The sequence below is a fragment of the Dromiciops gliroides genome, chromosome 4, assembly GCF_019393635.1.
Source record: "Dromiciops gliroides isolate mDroGli1 chromosome 4, mDroGli1.pri, whole genome shotgun sequence".
Lineage (NCBI taxonomy): Eukaryota > Metazoa > Chordata > Mammalia > Microbiotheria > Microbiotheriidae > Dromiciops > Dromiciops gliroides.
Genome location: NC_057864.1, coordinates 113,103,082 through 113,120,801, shown reverse-complemented (window position 1 = coordinate 113,120,801; position 17,720 = coordinate 113,103,082). Strand labels below are relative to the sequence as shown.

At 39.2% G+C, this 17,720-nt stretch overlaps 1 protein-coding gene across 1 annotated transcript in view; it reads right to left on the bottom strand.

Moving 5' to 3' along the window:
• Positions 1-17,313, bottom strand: part of ATF3 (activating transcription factor 3) — a 66,836-nt gene extending 49,523 nt beyond the window's left edge. Inside the window, exon 1 of the mRNA XM_044004829.1 lies at positions 17,284-17,313. The gene's annotated coding sequence lies outside the window, so the exon portion shown is untranslated. The remainder of the gene's footprint in view (positions 1-17,283) is intronic.
• Between the last annotated feature and the right edge of the window lie 407 nt (positions 17,314-17,720).

The following is a 17,720-nucleotide window of genomic DNA, read 5'->3' as shown; positions in this document are numbered from 1 at the left end:
CAATTTTTCAGATGAAGAAAATGAGGCCGAGAGATATTTTGTGGCTTACCCAAGGTCATACATCTAGTTAGTACTAAAGCTAGGACTCAAACTCAAGCATTCTGGTCTTGTATTCTTTCTGACTCACCAAGAAAAAGCCTAGGAAATATTGAGCATCCTCTTTTAAGAAGGCAGAAAGTTCGCGATTCATTTAAAGAAAATTTTACCAAAAATGGTTGAAATTTTTTTTTAATTGCCATTTAAGAGAATAAACTGAGCTTATCTGGGAAGTTCACTTAAGTACACCATATCATTTTCATGCAATATTAGATGGATCAATTTTTATTGTATTTTCCTAAATAACAAGAATAACAACAATAATCATATCTAGTAGAGCTATCACTCAAGCCACTGTATCATCCAGCTACCACTAACTAGTTGTCTAGTAAATCTGAATTATTAATCTTATAGTTTTTGTTTTCACTATAAGTTCTCCATCACAATGAGTTAAATCAATTTTAACTAGGCCAAGAATACTCAAACATTTTGTAATTGCAATACTCTGTCATTGATCTTATGACACACAATTATTTTCAAAATATATTTTTATTCTTATTGAATTCTCAAATGTCTTCTTTAAAGTCCTTCTCTGATATCCTGCTGTCATAGAGAGAAGCCTTAGTTCTACAAGACTGTCAGCAGAATGGAAACTCTGACCCGTTTTTTTGTTTGTTTGTTTTTGTTTTTGATTTTTTTGCATCTGACAGGTCTTACAAGCTGATGAGGCTTTGAGTGCAGGCATGGTAACATTTGACTACAGACTAGATTATGGTTTTACAGGGGGAAAAGCACTTTTGGTATAGTAAAAATAGGTAGTATTCATATAGCACTTTAAGAATTGCAAGATGTCGTTCAGTCATTTTAGTTGTTCCCAACTCTTTGTGACCCCATTTGGGGTTTTCTTGGCAAAGATACTGGAGAGGTTTGTCATTTCCTATTCCAAATCACTTTACAGATGAGGAAACAGAGGCAATCAGGGTTAAATGACTTGCCCAGGGTCACCTTGCTAAGTAAGTGTGTGAGGGCAGATTTGAACTCATGAAGATGAGTCTTCTTGATTCCAAGCCCAGTACTCTATCCACTGTGCTACAAATCTCCCTAGGATTTGCAAAGCACTTCATAAATATTATCTCGTTTTATCCTCATCCAGACCCTGAGAAACTGGTGGTATTATTAAGCACATTTAGTTAATTAGTTAGTATATTTGTTTGTTTGTATTTATTATTTATAGAAACTGAAGTGTAACTTGACCAGGTCACACAGTAAATATCTGAAACTGGAATTGAACACAGGTCTTCTTGACTCCAAGTGCAGTGCTCTATCTACTGAGCCACATAACGGCCTACACAAATATGTTATTATGTTAATTACAATACATTAAAAAAACATTTGAATGCCTACAACATAAGGCTAAATCAGAGATATCCACATTTTTCTACTGTGGGTCATAGGATCAAAATCCATGCATGCAGGAGTTATTTTTGTTTTTTGTTGTTATCAATGAAAAGTATAACTTGTTAGCTGTGTGATTATGGGTATCTTTTCCTCTTTTTTTGGAGTTTTTTTCCAGTTTCCTCAGCTGTAAAATAGATTAAATAATACTTGTACTAACTACCTTGTAGATGGCATTAGTAGATCTGAAAGTACTTAAAGAAAGATGAATTATTATCAAAAATATAGATTTCTAAGGCAATTATACAATTTTTAAAACCACCTAATCAACTTTATTTGAATAAAAAGCATACAGTTATGTACTTAGTCTTTATCAGTATTTAATTCTGATTAAGTCAATGAGAACACCGGCATTTAATGGGGTGAACTATTCTAAAGAACTGTGGGGTACATTGGGTCAGAGCAAATCTTAATTGTGACTCCAAGTGTACATCACTGGTGGTCCAGGTCTTTCCAATTCTAAAACCAGTCCTTTAGTCATCGTGCCAGGTTGCTTCTCACCATACTGCTAGTAGGTATTTAATAAATTCTTGTGAACTGAATTAAATGACTTACCCAAAGTCATACAACTAGTAAAAGCAGAGCTCCAACTCAAACCCAAACTTTTAAAAGATATTTTCCTAGGAGCTCTAGGATGGGGGCAATGAGCCAGAAGGTACAAGGAAACAAAAATCCCAAGCCTGGTTCATATGAATCCAAAGCCAAATCCCATTTATGGGATTTTCCCTGGGCCACAGGCAGCAAACACTATGATCAATTAAACCCTATTCGGGTCAGGAGAAGACGATGTTCTAGAACAGTATGGAGAAAACATATTAAAATATTTGCACCTGTCTTGAAGGTATAAATATAAAGTATTTCAATAAAAAGCATTTCAATAAAAATATTAGTAAATACAAAATATGTCTATTTTGGGAAAGATATTTGGTTCCGGATCAGATTGCAATCCCACCTGTGATTTTATGGCACTTTTGAGACTGCTAGTTGGCATCTGTGGTACACCCCATGTGAGTGTACTAACTGCAATACTAGTTAAAAAAAAAAGGAAACTCAAAGTGACTAATCTCATTCCCTCTTCAGAGAGCAAAAGACAATTTCTAATATTACTAAAACACGGAAAATGTTACCAAGGTGAAAAAAGAATAGACATTCATTCAAATCTGAATCATTGACACATTATTTTGCAGCTGCAGTGTAGGTTAGATGTTATTAGGACACTTTTTTATCAACCTGTTCTGCTCTCCATACAAAATCATTTCTATCTCTTCCCCATGCCTTTGCACAAGTGAATTTCCCACTTTCAGAATGTACTCTCACTTTATAGAAAGCTTAGCACAGATGCCATCCTTTACCCTGATGCCACTCTTCCCCACTCTAGTTAGTGTTCTCTCCTTCTTGAGTATCTTTTGACAGGCTTTGTAATTACTTGTGTACATGTTGTTTTTCTTCCCTCTTCCTTCTCCATCCCACCCCAGCAAAATATAAATCCTTTGAGAGGAGGAACTGTTTTCCTATTGTCTTTTTATATACCCAGCACCTGACATAGTAGCTTGCTATAAATAGGCATTTGATAAATATTTGTTGAAGGGCAGCTAGGTGGTACAGGGGCAAGAGCACCTGGCCTGGAGTCAGGAAGACTTAGCTTCCTGAAATCAAATCCTGCCTCAAATACTTACTAGCTTTGTGAGCCTGGGCAAGTCACTTAACCCTGTTTGCCTCAGTTTCCTCATCTGGAAAATGAGCTGGAGAAAGAAATGGCAAACCACTCCAGTATCTCTGCCAAGAAAACCCCAATGGGGTCACAAAACAAGTATATCCATTGTCTCCATTATTCAATATTGTGCTAGAAATGGTAACTATAGCAATAAGACAAGAAAAATAAATTGAAGGAATAATAGGCAACAAGGGAACAAAACTATGGCTTTTTGCAGATGATATGATGGTATACTTTGAGAACTTTAGAGAATCTGCTAAAAAAAAAAACCTAGTTGAAACAATGAACAACTTTAGCAAAGTTGAAGGATATAAAATAAACCCACATAAATCATCAACATTCCTATATGTTACCAACAAAACCCAGAAGGAAAAGATGGAAAGAGAAATTCTGCTTTAAATAACTGCAGATAGCATAAAGTTACTTTGAAATCTACCTGCCAAGACACACATAAGAACTATTTAGACACAATTAAAAGTTATATACTTTACTCATAGGGAGTCAAAAAGTGATGTCAATAATTTAATTCACTAAAGGTCATGTATGTTATTAATAGGAAAACCTATTTATTCTTACTTTTCACACGGTTCTAACAACTTGGTTATCTGTTTTCCAAGCCTATAACATCTTAAAAGCCTCAAATTAGATGGGGGAAGACTTAGTATTATATGCAGGCACACTTACAGCAGTTTAGAGTGCCAACTGATGGACTGATAGAAAGAGAAGAAACAGAGCAACTATAAAAAGTAGACCTAATAACATTGAAAGAACATCTGGTGCTACTTAGTGTAGGCACAAACAGCTCTTCAGCCTTATTTTATGACATAATATTATAGCTGATGATCATAATAATGACCAAGAAATATTTATTATTCTTCATACATGCAATACATTTTATAAAGAGCTCAAGCGAAATTATTACAATTTAAGAAACGTTTGTTGCTTAAAGGGATAAACCCTCACCTCTTTAGAAAAAGTTAGCTATCCAGAATTACAATTCTTAATAGCTGGTTTTTGCCACAGTAAATATTTGCTTATTTAAACTGTATGCCTAAGAAGAACACATGATTTTTATGAAAAATAAGAAAAATGGGAGAGGTAGGTTGGAATAATGGATAAAGAGTTGGCCTCCAGCCATCTCTAACACATACTAGCTATGTGACCCTGGATTAATTACAGCCTCTCAGTGCCTCCAGGCTGTTCTAAAACTATGAGATGCAGGACAGTTGCTGCCTTGTAAAGATAGAGGGGTAATCATTTACCAAAACCAATGAAATCCCAGGTCTGGGGATAGGAAGAAATGAGTTTCATTGAAATTCTCTGCTGACCTATATCCACATCTTCTCTGGTGAAAGAACACATCTCCCTGGATGAAGGCATCCGTTAATGGTCTAGATTTCCCATCCCTATCTTTGTCACTCTGTCAACATATATGTGGCACCAATAGCTTAAGAGATAAAGGCTGGCTCTATAAAAATAATCATTAATATCTACGTAGAAGGGCAAGCTGTTTTTTGAAGAGATAGACAACATTGGCGGGATTATGGAGAAAGCAAGGGAATTCCAGAAAAGCATCTACTTCTGCTTCATTGACAACACTAAAGTCTTTGTGTAGATCACAACAAAATGTGGCAAGTCCTCAGAGAGATGGGAGTACCAGATCATTTTTACCTCCTGAGGAACCTGTATTCAGTATAAGAAGCAACAGTTAGAACTGAACATGGAACAAATGAGTGATTGAAGATTGGAAAAGGAATATGACAAGACTGTATGTTGCTACCTTATTTACTTAAAATATGCAGAGTACATCATGGGAAATGCCAGGCTGGATGAATCAAAAACCAGAATTAAGGTTGCCAGGAGAAATATCAACAATCTCAGATATGTAGGTGATACCACTGTGATATCAGAAAGTGAAGAGGAATTAAGAAGACTTAATGAGAGTGTAAAAACTGACTTGAAGCTTAACCCTAAGATCTTGTCAAGTGGTTCCATTGCTTCCTTGCAAATAGAAGAAATGGCAGCAAAGTCAAATTGTATGTTCTTTAGCAAATGGTGATTGCCGCCATGAAATTAAAAGACTCTTGCTCCTTGGAAGGAAAGCTTTGGCAAATCTGGATGTATATGAAAATGCAGAGATATCACCTTGCTGACAAAGTTCCATATAGCCAATGTTATGGTTTTTCCATATGGTTGTTAGGGTTGGATTATAAGGAAAGCTGAGAGCCACAGAACTGAAATGTTCAAATTGGGGTACCAGAGAAGGCTTGGATAGCAAGGAGGTCAAATCAGCCAATACTTAATTATTTTTAGGTGTTTTGTTTTGTTTTGTTTTCTCCAAATAAACCTAATCTTTAAAGTTAAACAAAAAAGAAATTAATTCGGGATCTTCCCTGGAAGGTCAAATACTAAAGCTGATGCTTAAATACTTTGGCCATGTAATGAGAAAAGGGGACTCGCTGGAAAAGACCCTGATGTTGGGCAAGATTGAAGACAAAAGTTAAAGGAGATGGCAGAGGAGGATATGGATAGATAGTATTGTGGAGATAATGAATATGAATTTGGACAGGCTTTGAGAGATAGTGGAGGATAGAAGGGCTATGGTCCATGGGGTCACAGAAAGCCAGACATGACTGAATGACAACAAGATTTTAAAGTTTGTAAAACACTTTACATACATAGTCCCAATTTTGCTTTCCAAAAATCCTGTGAGGTAGATACCACAGATATTATCCTCATTTCATGGGTCTGGAAACTGAGGCTCAACAAGATTACATGACTTATACATGATCATGCTGCTAACAAGTGTCAGAGATGGGCTTTAAATTCAAGATTTTCTTACTTCAAGTCTAATAAATTTATCCATAATGCCACTTTGCCTATGACATCAGAATATCAGAAATGCAACACTGTGTCAGACCCACATTCTACTTACCTCAAGATTATGTCTTGGTTCATCTAAGGACCAATGCATAATGTTAAAAAAAATTGCAGTTATCTCCCATGACATCATCCTCAGAGATAATAAACTTACCCCAAGCATCCCTAATTTCCCTTAATTTCCAAACATGGATTTATCACTTATGAATTTATCACTCTACTTCCCAAACCTGCTTTTATTTTTAGCCTGAAAACTGCTTGAAATAATCAAAACAACACGTTAATTCAGGGAAAACATCCATCAGACTGGTTGTTTGGCAATAAGCAAAGCTAACCTCAAATATGTGGGGGCAGTTTGGAGTTCTCTGTGCATCTTTATTTCTCTGATCTTCCAGTGTCAAATGGGGAGCCAAATCCTTCTTAACATGACCAGGTAACTGGAGGGTGTGGAGGAGGAGGAAAATAGAAAGAAATGATGAGTTACAAAAACAAAGGGGAATGAGAAGAAAATAAGGGAGGAAGCCAAAAAGGGGAGAATGAGGACAAGATGAGTGTAAAAAAAATATGGGAGGAGGGTTAGGGTTAGAAAAGGAGGGGAGCTGAGGCAAAGACAAAAGGAAGCTGCTAGGAAACTTAGAAGGGAAGCGAGAACACCAAGGGATTAAAAGGGGGAGGGAGGGAGAACCAGAAGTGGAAAAGTTGAGAGGCTTCTTCTTCTTCTTGATTTACTCATCCATTTATTTACTCATTCAGTCATTTATTTATTCCTTATTTCTGCTTATTTGTTTCTGTTTGTTTCTGCAGGTCAATGAGGGTTAAATGACTTGCCCAGGGTAACACAGCTAATGTCAAGTGTCTGAGATCAGATTTAAACTCAGGTCCTCCTGAATCCAGGGCTGGTGCTTTATCCACTGGGCCACCTACCTGCCCCTGAGAGGCCTTTTAAAAAGTGTGCAAGAGTTTTTTTAGGACTTCCGGGGCAGAGCCAAGATGTCAGAGGAAAGGCAGTGAGCTCCCGAACTCATGACACAATCACTCCAAAAAACATCCAAATAAGGTCATAGGAAAATGCCCAAAGCAGCAAAACTCACAGAAGAATGTGCTGAAATCATCTTCTAACCAAGAACGCTTGGAAGGTCATAAAGAGGGAGCTGCTGTGCTGATACAGGAGTTGGGCCCAACCCCACAGTCACCCTGACACAGATCCAGTCTCAGGAAGTCCTCATCAGAGAAGGAGACCCCCAGAGCCTCTGAATCAGCTGAAGCACCAGTGTCTTCTGGAACTAAGCTCACAGTCTGGTGAGAGGGATGAGCCCTGGGCAGGGGAGAGACTACATGGGGTCTATGCTGGTGCTAAGGCAGAACTTGGATTTTATACCCCTACTCAGAACCAGGTGGTAGGCTCGAAGTAGAAGTGGCCCAGGTGGGAGAGGGGCACAGGCTCTTCGGAGCTAACAACCACAACACACAAAGCTGGTTGATTGGCAAGTTGGTCTGGGGTCATCTAGGACCAGGAAACAGGCCAGGTGAGTGAAGAACCTGATTCTCCTTAAATCATACCACCTGGGACTTCTGAAGCTTGGGATACTGAAGCCTAGAAACAGTGCCCCACTTTAAGGAGTTAAAAGTCTAGTAAAAGAAAGGCAAGATGAGACGACAGAGAAAGGTGAAGACCACAGAAAGTTTCTTCAGTAACAAGGAAGACCAAGGGGCAATCTCAGAGGAAGATGCCAACATCAGGGCCCCTATATCTAAAGCTTCCAAGAAAAATACGAATTGGTCTCAGGCCATAGAGGTGCTCAAAAAGGACTTTGAAGATAAAATTAGAGAGGTAGAGGAAAAAATGGAAAGAGAAATGAGGGTGATGCAGGAAAGACATGAGATAAAAGTCAACAGCTTGAAAAGTCAAATGAAAAAGGAGGTACAAAAGCTCTCTGATGAAAATAATTGCCTAAGAATTAGGATTGAACAAATGGAAGCCAGTGACTTTATGAGAAACCAAGACACAATAAAGCAAATCCAAATGAATAAAAAAAATAGAGGGCAATGTGAAATATCTTCTGGGAAAAACTGCTGACCTGGAAAATAGGTCCAGGAGAGAGAATTTGAAAATTATTGGTCTCCCTGAAAACTATGATCAAGGAAAGAGTTTAGACACCATCTTCCAAGATATTTTCAGGGAAAATTGCCCTGAAATTCTACAAGAAGAAGCTAAAATAGAAATTGAAAGAATCCACCGATCACCTCCAGAAAGAGATTCCCCAAAAGAAAACTCCTAGGAATATTATAGCCAAATTCCAGAGCTCTCAGATCAAGGAGAAAATATTGCAAGCTGCCAAAAAGAAAGAATTCAAGTACTGTGGAGCCCCAGTCAGGATAGCACAAGATCTAGCAGCTTCTACATTAAAGGACAGGAGGGCATGGAATATGATATTCCAAAGGGCAAAGGAAATGGGATTACAACCAAGAATCACCTACCTAGCAAAACTCAGCATTATCTTTCAGCGGAAAAAATGGGACTTTAATGAAAAAAAAGACTTTCAGATATTTGTGATGAAAAGACCTGAACTGAATGGCAAATTTGACTTTCAAATACAAGACCCTAGAGAACCATAAAAAAAAAAAATTGGAGCTGGGGGACATACCTGGGGTCGTACAGTGGTCGACTGTCTTGTGTCTGAGACCGGGTTTTGGCTGGGATCCCCCTGGGTCCAGGGGTGATGATTTGTCCACTGTGTCACTTAGCTAGATGATAACATCTTTAGAGTTAAATTGAAAGGTGAAGGGAATTCATTGGGGGAGGGGGAAGGGCAGAAGCGAAATCCTACACGAAAGTAACAGGAAAAGGCTTATGGAGTGGGGGAAGAGATGGGAGAGGAGCAGGGCAATGAATTGTAACGATTGGAATGACGCCACCTGCTGGAGACTTACTGTAGAAGAGTTCCACCCATGAAGTGAAGGTCTTTGAGGGCAAGACCAGGAGTCTTTTCTTTGGCGTCAGGAAGTGACGCGGGCTAGTGGGAGGAGGAAGGAAGAGACTGGCTCTCGGGCTCACTCTTTTTCCTTTGGACTCTGGTGGAGAGCGGAGCTAGAAATGTGCTCTCCCTTTAATAGATAGGAATCTAGGCCTTTCTCTCCTTTTACCAAATTCTTATTCTCCTTAATAAATGCTTAAAAGTCTAACTCTTGCTAAAGCTTATAATTTATTGGTGACCACTCATTAGATATTTTAGACAGTTTAGCTAGAATTTTAGCCCTTAACAGAATGAATTTTACACTCATAAGAAAAGGCTCAAAGATCTTGAACTCATCACAGCTGCCTCAAGGAGGGACTAATAGACACCCAACTGGGTGGAGTAATCTATTTAATCTGGGCAGTAAATGAGCCTAACACTCATTAAAATTGGCTCAAAGACCTCAATCTCATTAGAATTGGCTCAAGGAGGGACTAATGTACATACTGAATTGGGTAGAATAATCTCTATAACCCTGCAGGAAAATAGGGGAAGGGGATAAAGAGAGAGGGGCAAAAGAAGGAAGAAGGGCAGAATCGGGGAGGGACAGACAGAAGCAAATCCCTTTTGAAGAGTGATAGGATGAAAGAAGATGGATAATAGAATAAATATCATGGGGAAGGGAATAGGATGGAAGGGAAACAGTTAACAATAGTAATCATGAAAAAGAGAAAAGGGGGAAAATTGTACAAAAAATATTTATAGCAACTCTTGGTGGAGGCTAAGAATTGAGAATCAAGGGAATGTCCATCAATTGAGGAATGATGGAAAAAGCTGTGTTATATGATTGTAGTGGAATGGACTTGTGCTATAGGAAATGGCAAACAGGATGATTCCCGAAAAACCTTGAAAGACTAATGAACATCGATGTATGGTGAAGTGAGCAGAGCTGAGAGGACATTGTGCGTAGTGACAGCAGTATTGTTCAATGAGTAATTGTGAATGACTTAGCTACTCTCAGCAGTGCAATGATCCAAGACAATCCCAAGGAACTAATGAGGAAGCATACTATGCACTGCTATAGAAAGAACTGATAAAAAGAACACTTGTGGATTGTACATATATAACCTGATTGCGATCTTGCGAAGGGGGGAGGAGAGGGAGGGAGGGAGAAAAATTTGGAACTCTAAATCTTATGAAAATGAATGTTGAAAACTACCCTTACATGTAAATGGAAAATAAAATAAATGTTTGTTGAGGAAAAAAAAAAGTGTGCAAGAGGGGTGGCTAGGTGGTGCAGTGGATAGAGCACCAGCCCTGGAGTAAGGAGTACCTGAGTTCAAATCTGATCTCAGATATTTAACACTTACTAGCTGTGTGACCCTGGGCAAGTCACTTAACCCCAATTGCCTCACTAAAAACACACACACACACACACACACACACACACAAGTGTGCAAGGAGGGGACTGGAAACATAAGCCCCCAAAGAGCCATGTTTACACATATAAGCTTCTGTCATAGGGATAGGGAATGGACCTTTTCTTTCACTGGTGTAGGGAACTTCCAGATGGAGAAATTCCCTTTATCAATGCAGGCCAGAACATTTTCTGCAACTTATAGTCTTGGAGAGTGTCCTAGAGCACTGGAAGGTTGTGATTTTGCCCAGGGTTATATAGCCATGGATATAAAAAGTGAGACTGGAACCCAGGCCTTCTAGGCTTTGAGGCTACCACCACACTATGCCCATGTTATTTGTCATGAATATAGTCTTCCATACAAAATCAATGTGCCTTTCTCCTGTAATTTCTTCTTCTCCTTCTTCTCCTTCTCCTTCTCCTTCTCCTTCTCCTTCTCCTTCTCCTTCTCCTTCTCCTTCTCCTTCTCCTTCTCCTTCTCCTTCTCCTTCTCCTTCTCCTTCTCCTTCTCCTTCTCCTTCTCCTTCTCCTTCTCCTTCTCCTTCTCCTTCTCCTCCTTCTCCTTCTCCTCCTTCTCCTTCTCCTTCTTCTTCTTCTTCTCCTCCTCCTCCTTTTTCTCCTCCTCCTCTCCTCCTCTTTCTCCTTCTCCTCCTCCTCCTCCTCCACTTCCTTCTCTTCCTCCTCCTTCTTCAATGCCCATAACAGTTTCTTAACAAAGGGATTTTTGCTTCTATCTATCCCACAGATGTAAAATGACCATATGGTTATAGACTGATGGCTTCAGGCAAAGAATCAGTGAGTAAAAGAGAGGTCAGTGGTTCTCCTGTTATAATATATTTTAAAAATTCATTGTAATCTACAAAAAATATGGTTTCTGAACTGAATGAATTGCTTTTCCCCTTAACTATAACATTTACTTCTTGAGGGTTTGGGCCATTATTTTCCCAATTAGTGCTAATACTTTAGGCTGACTAACTCAAATCAACTCAACAAACATTTATTCCTCACCTACCTTGTATGTGCCCAGGCACTGTACTAGATAAGAGACAGATAAATGAAGTTCTCTCTGCCCTCATGAACTTACATTATGCTGAGAAGATAGAATTGACAAACTAATTTTTTAAAGAAAGTTTTATTCATGCTTCCCCACCACCACCATCATTTCCTTATTTCCTCACTCCATCCCCAACAGAACTTTCCCTTGTAACAAAGAAAAATAGTTAAATAAATATTTGACAGTTTGTGTAACAGTCTTTACACCCTCTACAGAAAGGAAATGACAGGGTAATTTAATTTGAGGCTGTAAAGAAAACAAACAAATGGGGGAATTCAGGAAAGGCTAAGGGAAAAGAACTATGGACTGAAGGACAAGAGAGTGAGAAGAGAGAATACAAGAGTTCACAAGATTTCATAGCTCCTATTTACTTTATTCTTACAGCATTCCTATGAGGTGAGCAAGGTAGGTATTAGTATCACTTCCATTATGGAGATGGGGAAACTGAGTCAGGGAGAGGTGAAGGGATTTAGAAGTGAAACCAGGACTAGAACTTAGTTCTCATTCCTGGCATAGGGCTCCATTCACTTGACAACTAAATTAAAATTTCTTTTTTATTTCTTAATTGGTAATCGCCAACAAATATAAACATTTCAATATACAAAGAACAAGAAAGAGGCTTGCTTTAGAAATTGTGAACTTGTTAGATATAATTTGTTTTTTAAAAAATATAATATGTATGAAATATTATATATAATATATTGGCCTTGGGACTTGTGTGTGTGTAGAGATAGCCATATATCTATGTGTTTAGGCATACATACACACATAGATACATACACACGCATATGCATATAGAAAACATTTTTAAAAGGTAGTAACAATGTCGTTCTAGTTTTGTCCTGGTCTATGTCTTTTTGGGGTTTTTTCTGTGCATTAAAAGAAAAAGTTTCATTGGTGCTCCTGATGTGTCTATTACTACCTACTAACCTACCCCTTCCCAGAAGTCTTCTCTTGTAAAAGATACAGTATGTATAGTCCAACAAAACAAATAAATTTTTTTTTTTTGATGAATGACAAGCAATCAACACAGTGTCTGCTGTGTTGCAGACTCTTGGTTAGGTGTCAGGATACAAAGACCAAATAAAACAGTTTTTGTTCTCAAGGAGTTTATATTCTATGGAGTTAATGGCTTGGTCACAGGTTACTGCCCCACTTCTACCTCATTAAAAAAAAAAAACACACCAAAAAACAAACCCCAAAGCAATGACAATTATAAGGTTAAAAATGTGAGAAGGGGGGCAGCTAGGTGGCGCAGTAGATAAAGCACCAGCCCTGGATTCAGGACTACCTGAGTTCAAATCCAGCCTCAGACACTTGACACTTACTAGCTGTGTGACCCTGGGCAAGTCACTTAACCCCAATTGCCTCATACCCCCCCCCCAAAAAAAAATGTGAGAAGGTATTTTAACATTTACAACGAAAGATGCTATATATAAATTCAAACTGGAATTGTTGTTATAAAAAGTAAAGTTTAAAAATACTCTTTGGACCACTGAAACACTATTTTCTCATGACTGGGTGAGAGAAAAATGAGCCTCTACAAAGAGACCTTCAGTGTAAAATGACCCAGAATTCCATCTCATTCTGCTCATAATGCCCATCCTGATCCTCTCCAAAAGGCTCTAAACTGTGCCTGCCTCTCCTCTCAGGTATCTGATTGTTCCAAAGGATAGATAGTTTCTTTTTGCCTTTCACTCCTTCACTTACTGCAGCTGTTATCAGCAGCTGGTTCTTTCAGTGAGCTGAGATATTCCTCGTTGTCTTGTCAACATTCTCTCTATTACCCTGCATTACTCATAGTTTGAAAATCGCTTTGACTCCCGTAACGTAATTATGCTAATGTCAGATGAGTCACCGGGAGGAGGAATGGGGCTCTACTCAGCTCTGAGCTGCAGGCTCGTGCCAATTTCGGAATGTCTGAGTGCCCTGGGCATTACTAAAAAATCCTAGTGCGAGGAGAGGGAGGTGGGATAATGTTAATGCATCACTGGTCTGCTTCAAAAGTGGTTGCCAAATTAGGTTGTTCTAAGACATAAAAGGTGATAGAGTAATATCACCAACCTGAGGTTAACGAATTTATTTACATGAAGGAGAAATAAATGGAAATTGGAAGAGTTTCTGTGGAGGTTCCGTGATTTCCCTGAGGATCTGTCCGGACAAGTGATTTTGTTCATTACCATCACAATTAGTTATTTTTATGGGCTCTTCAAAGAAGGGGAGGGGAAATGGCAGAAGAAGAGAAGGTTAGGAAGATTCCTGGAAGGTGGAAAAAGGGTCCAGTTTTTCTTTTCTTTTTTTTACTTATAGTACTAATAATAACTATTGTTATAGTTACTATAGTAACTATAGCACTATAGTAACAATAACAAGGGCTATTCTATAGCCCTTGGAAGTTTGGGAAGATTCTGAGTTCAAGTCCTACTTTTGACACATAATAGCTTTGACACAGTGGGAAAATCAGTTAAGTTCTCAGTGCAGCCAGGTGAGAGTTACAGATAGATTGGTGATTCATGAATCAGTTTTCCGGCCCATCAGGATCACCCTTACTATGAATTTCAAAGGTCCAGACTTTAAAAAAAAAACCAAAATAAGCACTTATACTAAGTGATCTCGTCTCTCCTCTAGTGTCCCTGATGAATTGGTCCTCCTCGGTCCCAGTTGTTCTTTGCGCTGAGAATAGTCGCTGTCTTCCTTGAATGTGGTGGTTCATGTAAAGCAGGCTAGGCTTGTGGTCTGGAGAGCATGGGTTAAATGAGGTGCTTTTGGGACCTGGGGCAAGTCATTTAACTTCTGTGCCTGGTTTCTTAGGCAAAATGTTTTCCCTTTACTTGAGGATAGACACTGTGTCGGTTTTTCATCTTGGCATCCCCAAATGCTTTACATTTAGGTGGATTGTTCATTCATGTAGGTATTACCCCTTTAAAAGAGGAAAAGCAGTGGAATAGTGAAAAGTAGGGCCTTGGAATCAGGAAGACCTATCTAGATTCAAGACCTACCACCTCTTACACTTACCAGTCGTATGACCATGGACAAATCACACTAAGCCTTAAAAGGGTACAGATGGTTAATGATCTCAGTGGGGAAAATTTCTACACAAGGAGATACCTATATTGATGAAATCACCCCCCACACACACACACACATCCCACTACCACCATCACCACCACCACCACCACTATGAGCAAAAAATACTAATAAAGCAAGTAGGTAAAGTATTCCCATCCCCATTCTAGAGATGAGAAAACTGAGGTTAAGAGGAAGGTAAAGTGCCAATAATTCATTTAAGGGAGATTTCAGACCCAAGGTTTTCAGGTTGTTTGTTTTGTTTTGTTCAAAGACCGGTCCTCTTCTGATTACACTAACTCAAGTCCCAAAGCCCACTGGCAGGGGATACTCTTTAATGTGGAAAGCAATGTCTCACTCCTGTGTGAGGTGTGGGATGGGGCAGAGCTGGTGAGAGCAGAAGAGAGAGTTCCTGGTTACTCCAGACTCAACAATCACTTCAGACACTTCAGGATTCCAGGTTCAAGAGAGAAAATGGACAAGGCTAACCCTACTTTAGGTTGCTGAAAGGAGATTAAGACTCTGGGAAGAAGTTGACATGAGAGCAATCTCCATCATGTCCTCATCTCCAGCTTGCTGTATTAGATACTTTGGGGAATTTCCCCCTTGGGTGAGATCTGAGACTCTTTCACTTGATTGAGCTAAGTTACCTCACCACCAATGGCAAAGCCCCTTTATTCTCTATTGTCTGTTATATATTCTCCTATGTATACTTTCTCTGACTTTTGTTTTCCTATTGATTTGCATAAATGGGTTTATTTGCTAAGCATGTATTCATTGTGAAATTAGCATTTCGTGGGAAGGAACTCAAACTGAGGCTATAAAGCTTGTAGTCCTTCTTTACTCATTTTTAAACAGCTATCCGAAGTTTAGTATGAACCTGAAAACCAAACTCCCTCGACTAACAATATTTAAGGGAGCAGACAAATAGAATTCTAGGCTGGTACTCCCTCTCTCTTTCTGGAGAGCAGTCTCCAAGCTTCTGGCCCCAACTTCCAGCCTCTCCTCCTGGCATGAGGTAAAGTCTCCCTTGGAGAAAAATGAGGGAATAAAAAGCTAGAGATGTGTATTCTGCATCCCTTTGAGCCATCAGATGACACCCCCATGCTACACCAGGAGACAGCCTCTCCTCTTGTCTTTCCAAACTTGAGACTGAAGCAGTTGCCAAATCTGATGAGTATGAAGAGATCGAAGCTCTGTTCTCTCTCCCAATCTCCCTAACTCTGCCCTGCCCCTCACTCAGGCACAGGGCATTGATCACCAATGAGTGTGGTTGAAGTGATAGGGAAAAGTTTTTCTAATTGCATCGAGATTACAAAGTTCGCAGGTGTTTGGAAGATAAACACTGTGTTCTTTGCTGAGTACTCCTTCCTGGTCACATAGCATTGGTCTCTGTTCTCCTCTTGGCAGCAAAGTATAGCAAGGAGAAAAGCAGGGGACCTATTTTCCTCCTTCTAGGTCTGTTTTAAGCGTCATTTACAAGAACTCAATGGTTTTTATTCTTTTCCCACTGCTGGGAATGAAGCAAAAGGTACTTTAAAGTTGCCTGGTACCATGACAGGATATATTACTTAGCCTTGCTCTTCCCAACTTCTCCTACCACTTAACACACTTCCCATTTCTCTACCCGCTTCCAACTCAGAGAACTGAGGCCACAGTATAATGGTATCTATCCTTATAGAAGCAAAGAATTTCAGGTGGAATCCAAATACTTCATTTGAAAGAGGAGTTTGAAACTGAAATCTAGAGAGTTTCAGTGACTTGTCCAAAATTACACAGCTGGTGAGTGGCAGAGCCAAGATTGGAACCCAGGTGTCCTGACCCCTCAGTGCTTTTTTTACTCTTCCATCCTACTTGCCTCGTTCCTCACATGTTACTGGTAACCAACCATCCTACATAGGTAACCAACAATCCCACATGATCCATGGATAATAAATTGAAAGCTAAAAGGGACCTTGGAGATAATTTAGTCTAATCCGCCCCCCCCCCATTTTACATATTAGGAAACTGAGACCTAGAAAGGTCAAATGATTTAGAGGTCACAAATGTAGCAAGAATTAAACTGAGATCCTCTAACACCAAATCAAACATTCCCCTACACTGTACTTACTGTCTCTCAGAAATCATGTAATTACCTAATCAATATGTACAACTAATCCAAATTATTCTGTCACCAGTCCCTTGGGTACCCAGAAGAAGTAGGCAAGTCTTAATGCAAATGATCATGATGAAAATGTTAATACCACAACCCCATTATAGACATGTTCACATAATACAGACTATCCTATAACTACTGGTAGACACATCACCAAATTATAATTCCCATATAGTACAAGTTGTTAAAATACAGTTAACCTATTATGTGGGGTTTAGTCCTATCCCCCAAAGCCAGCATAGCACAGAAATCCCACTAAAGTTTATTTCCTTGTAATTTTTCAAGCCAAACTAATGTGGCTCTGGCCATTTAACACCCTATCTAATCAATTCATTTTTAAAAATTAAGCTACTTCTTAGAGGGGCATCCTACTGACAAAGCAGAACAACTGACTTTTTTAAATGTTCACTTGGCACCAGTCGTGCTGGTAAAATATGTAGATACAGCCTTAGTATTCACTATTCCCCCTGATAAGGGTTTCTTGGTAAAATACTATCAGAATTTAGTATTCCCTCGCACCACCCCAGAGACAACTCAATAGACAAGACTCACATTTCCGAGAGTGGTTGCAGTTAATCCTTAGGAAACTGTAGCACAGCCCACCCAGAGGAGGATTTTCCCTCTGGCCACAGTTGCCCAACTGCTCCCTTTAAATTTATCCTCGAAGTACTGTTGATCACCTAAATCTTAACCCCGCCTGCCCTCCTTTCCACCCCTCAGAGCAACCAACTGCTGTTACTATATTAAGTGGCAATATGATGTCATGTCATAGGTGACTAAACAAACTAATGTTTCTCTGAGAGCCATGATCTAAATATGACATCTCTCCATCATCTTGACCTTAATGTTCCAGTGTGAGTAAGTTGAATGAGGGGCTCAATTATAAAGTTCAGTGCCCCAATCCACATATAACCTTCTATGACCAATACCCAAGCCTGAGAGTCTGTGAGGTTATATGGAGATAAATAGGTAGAAAGATAGAGATACAG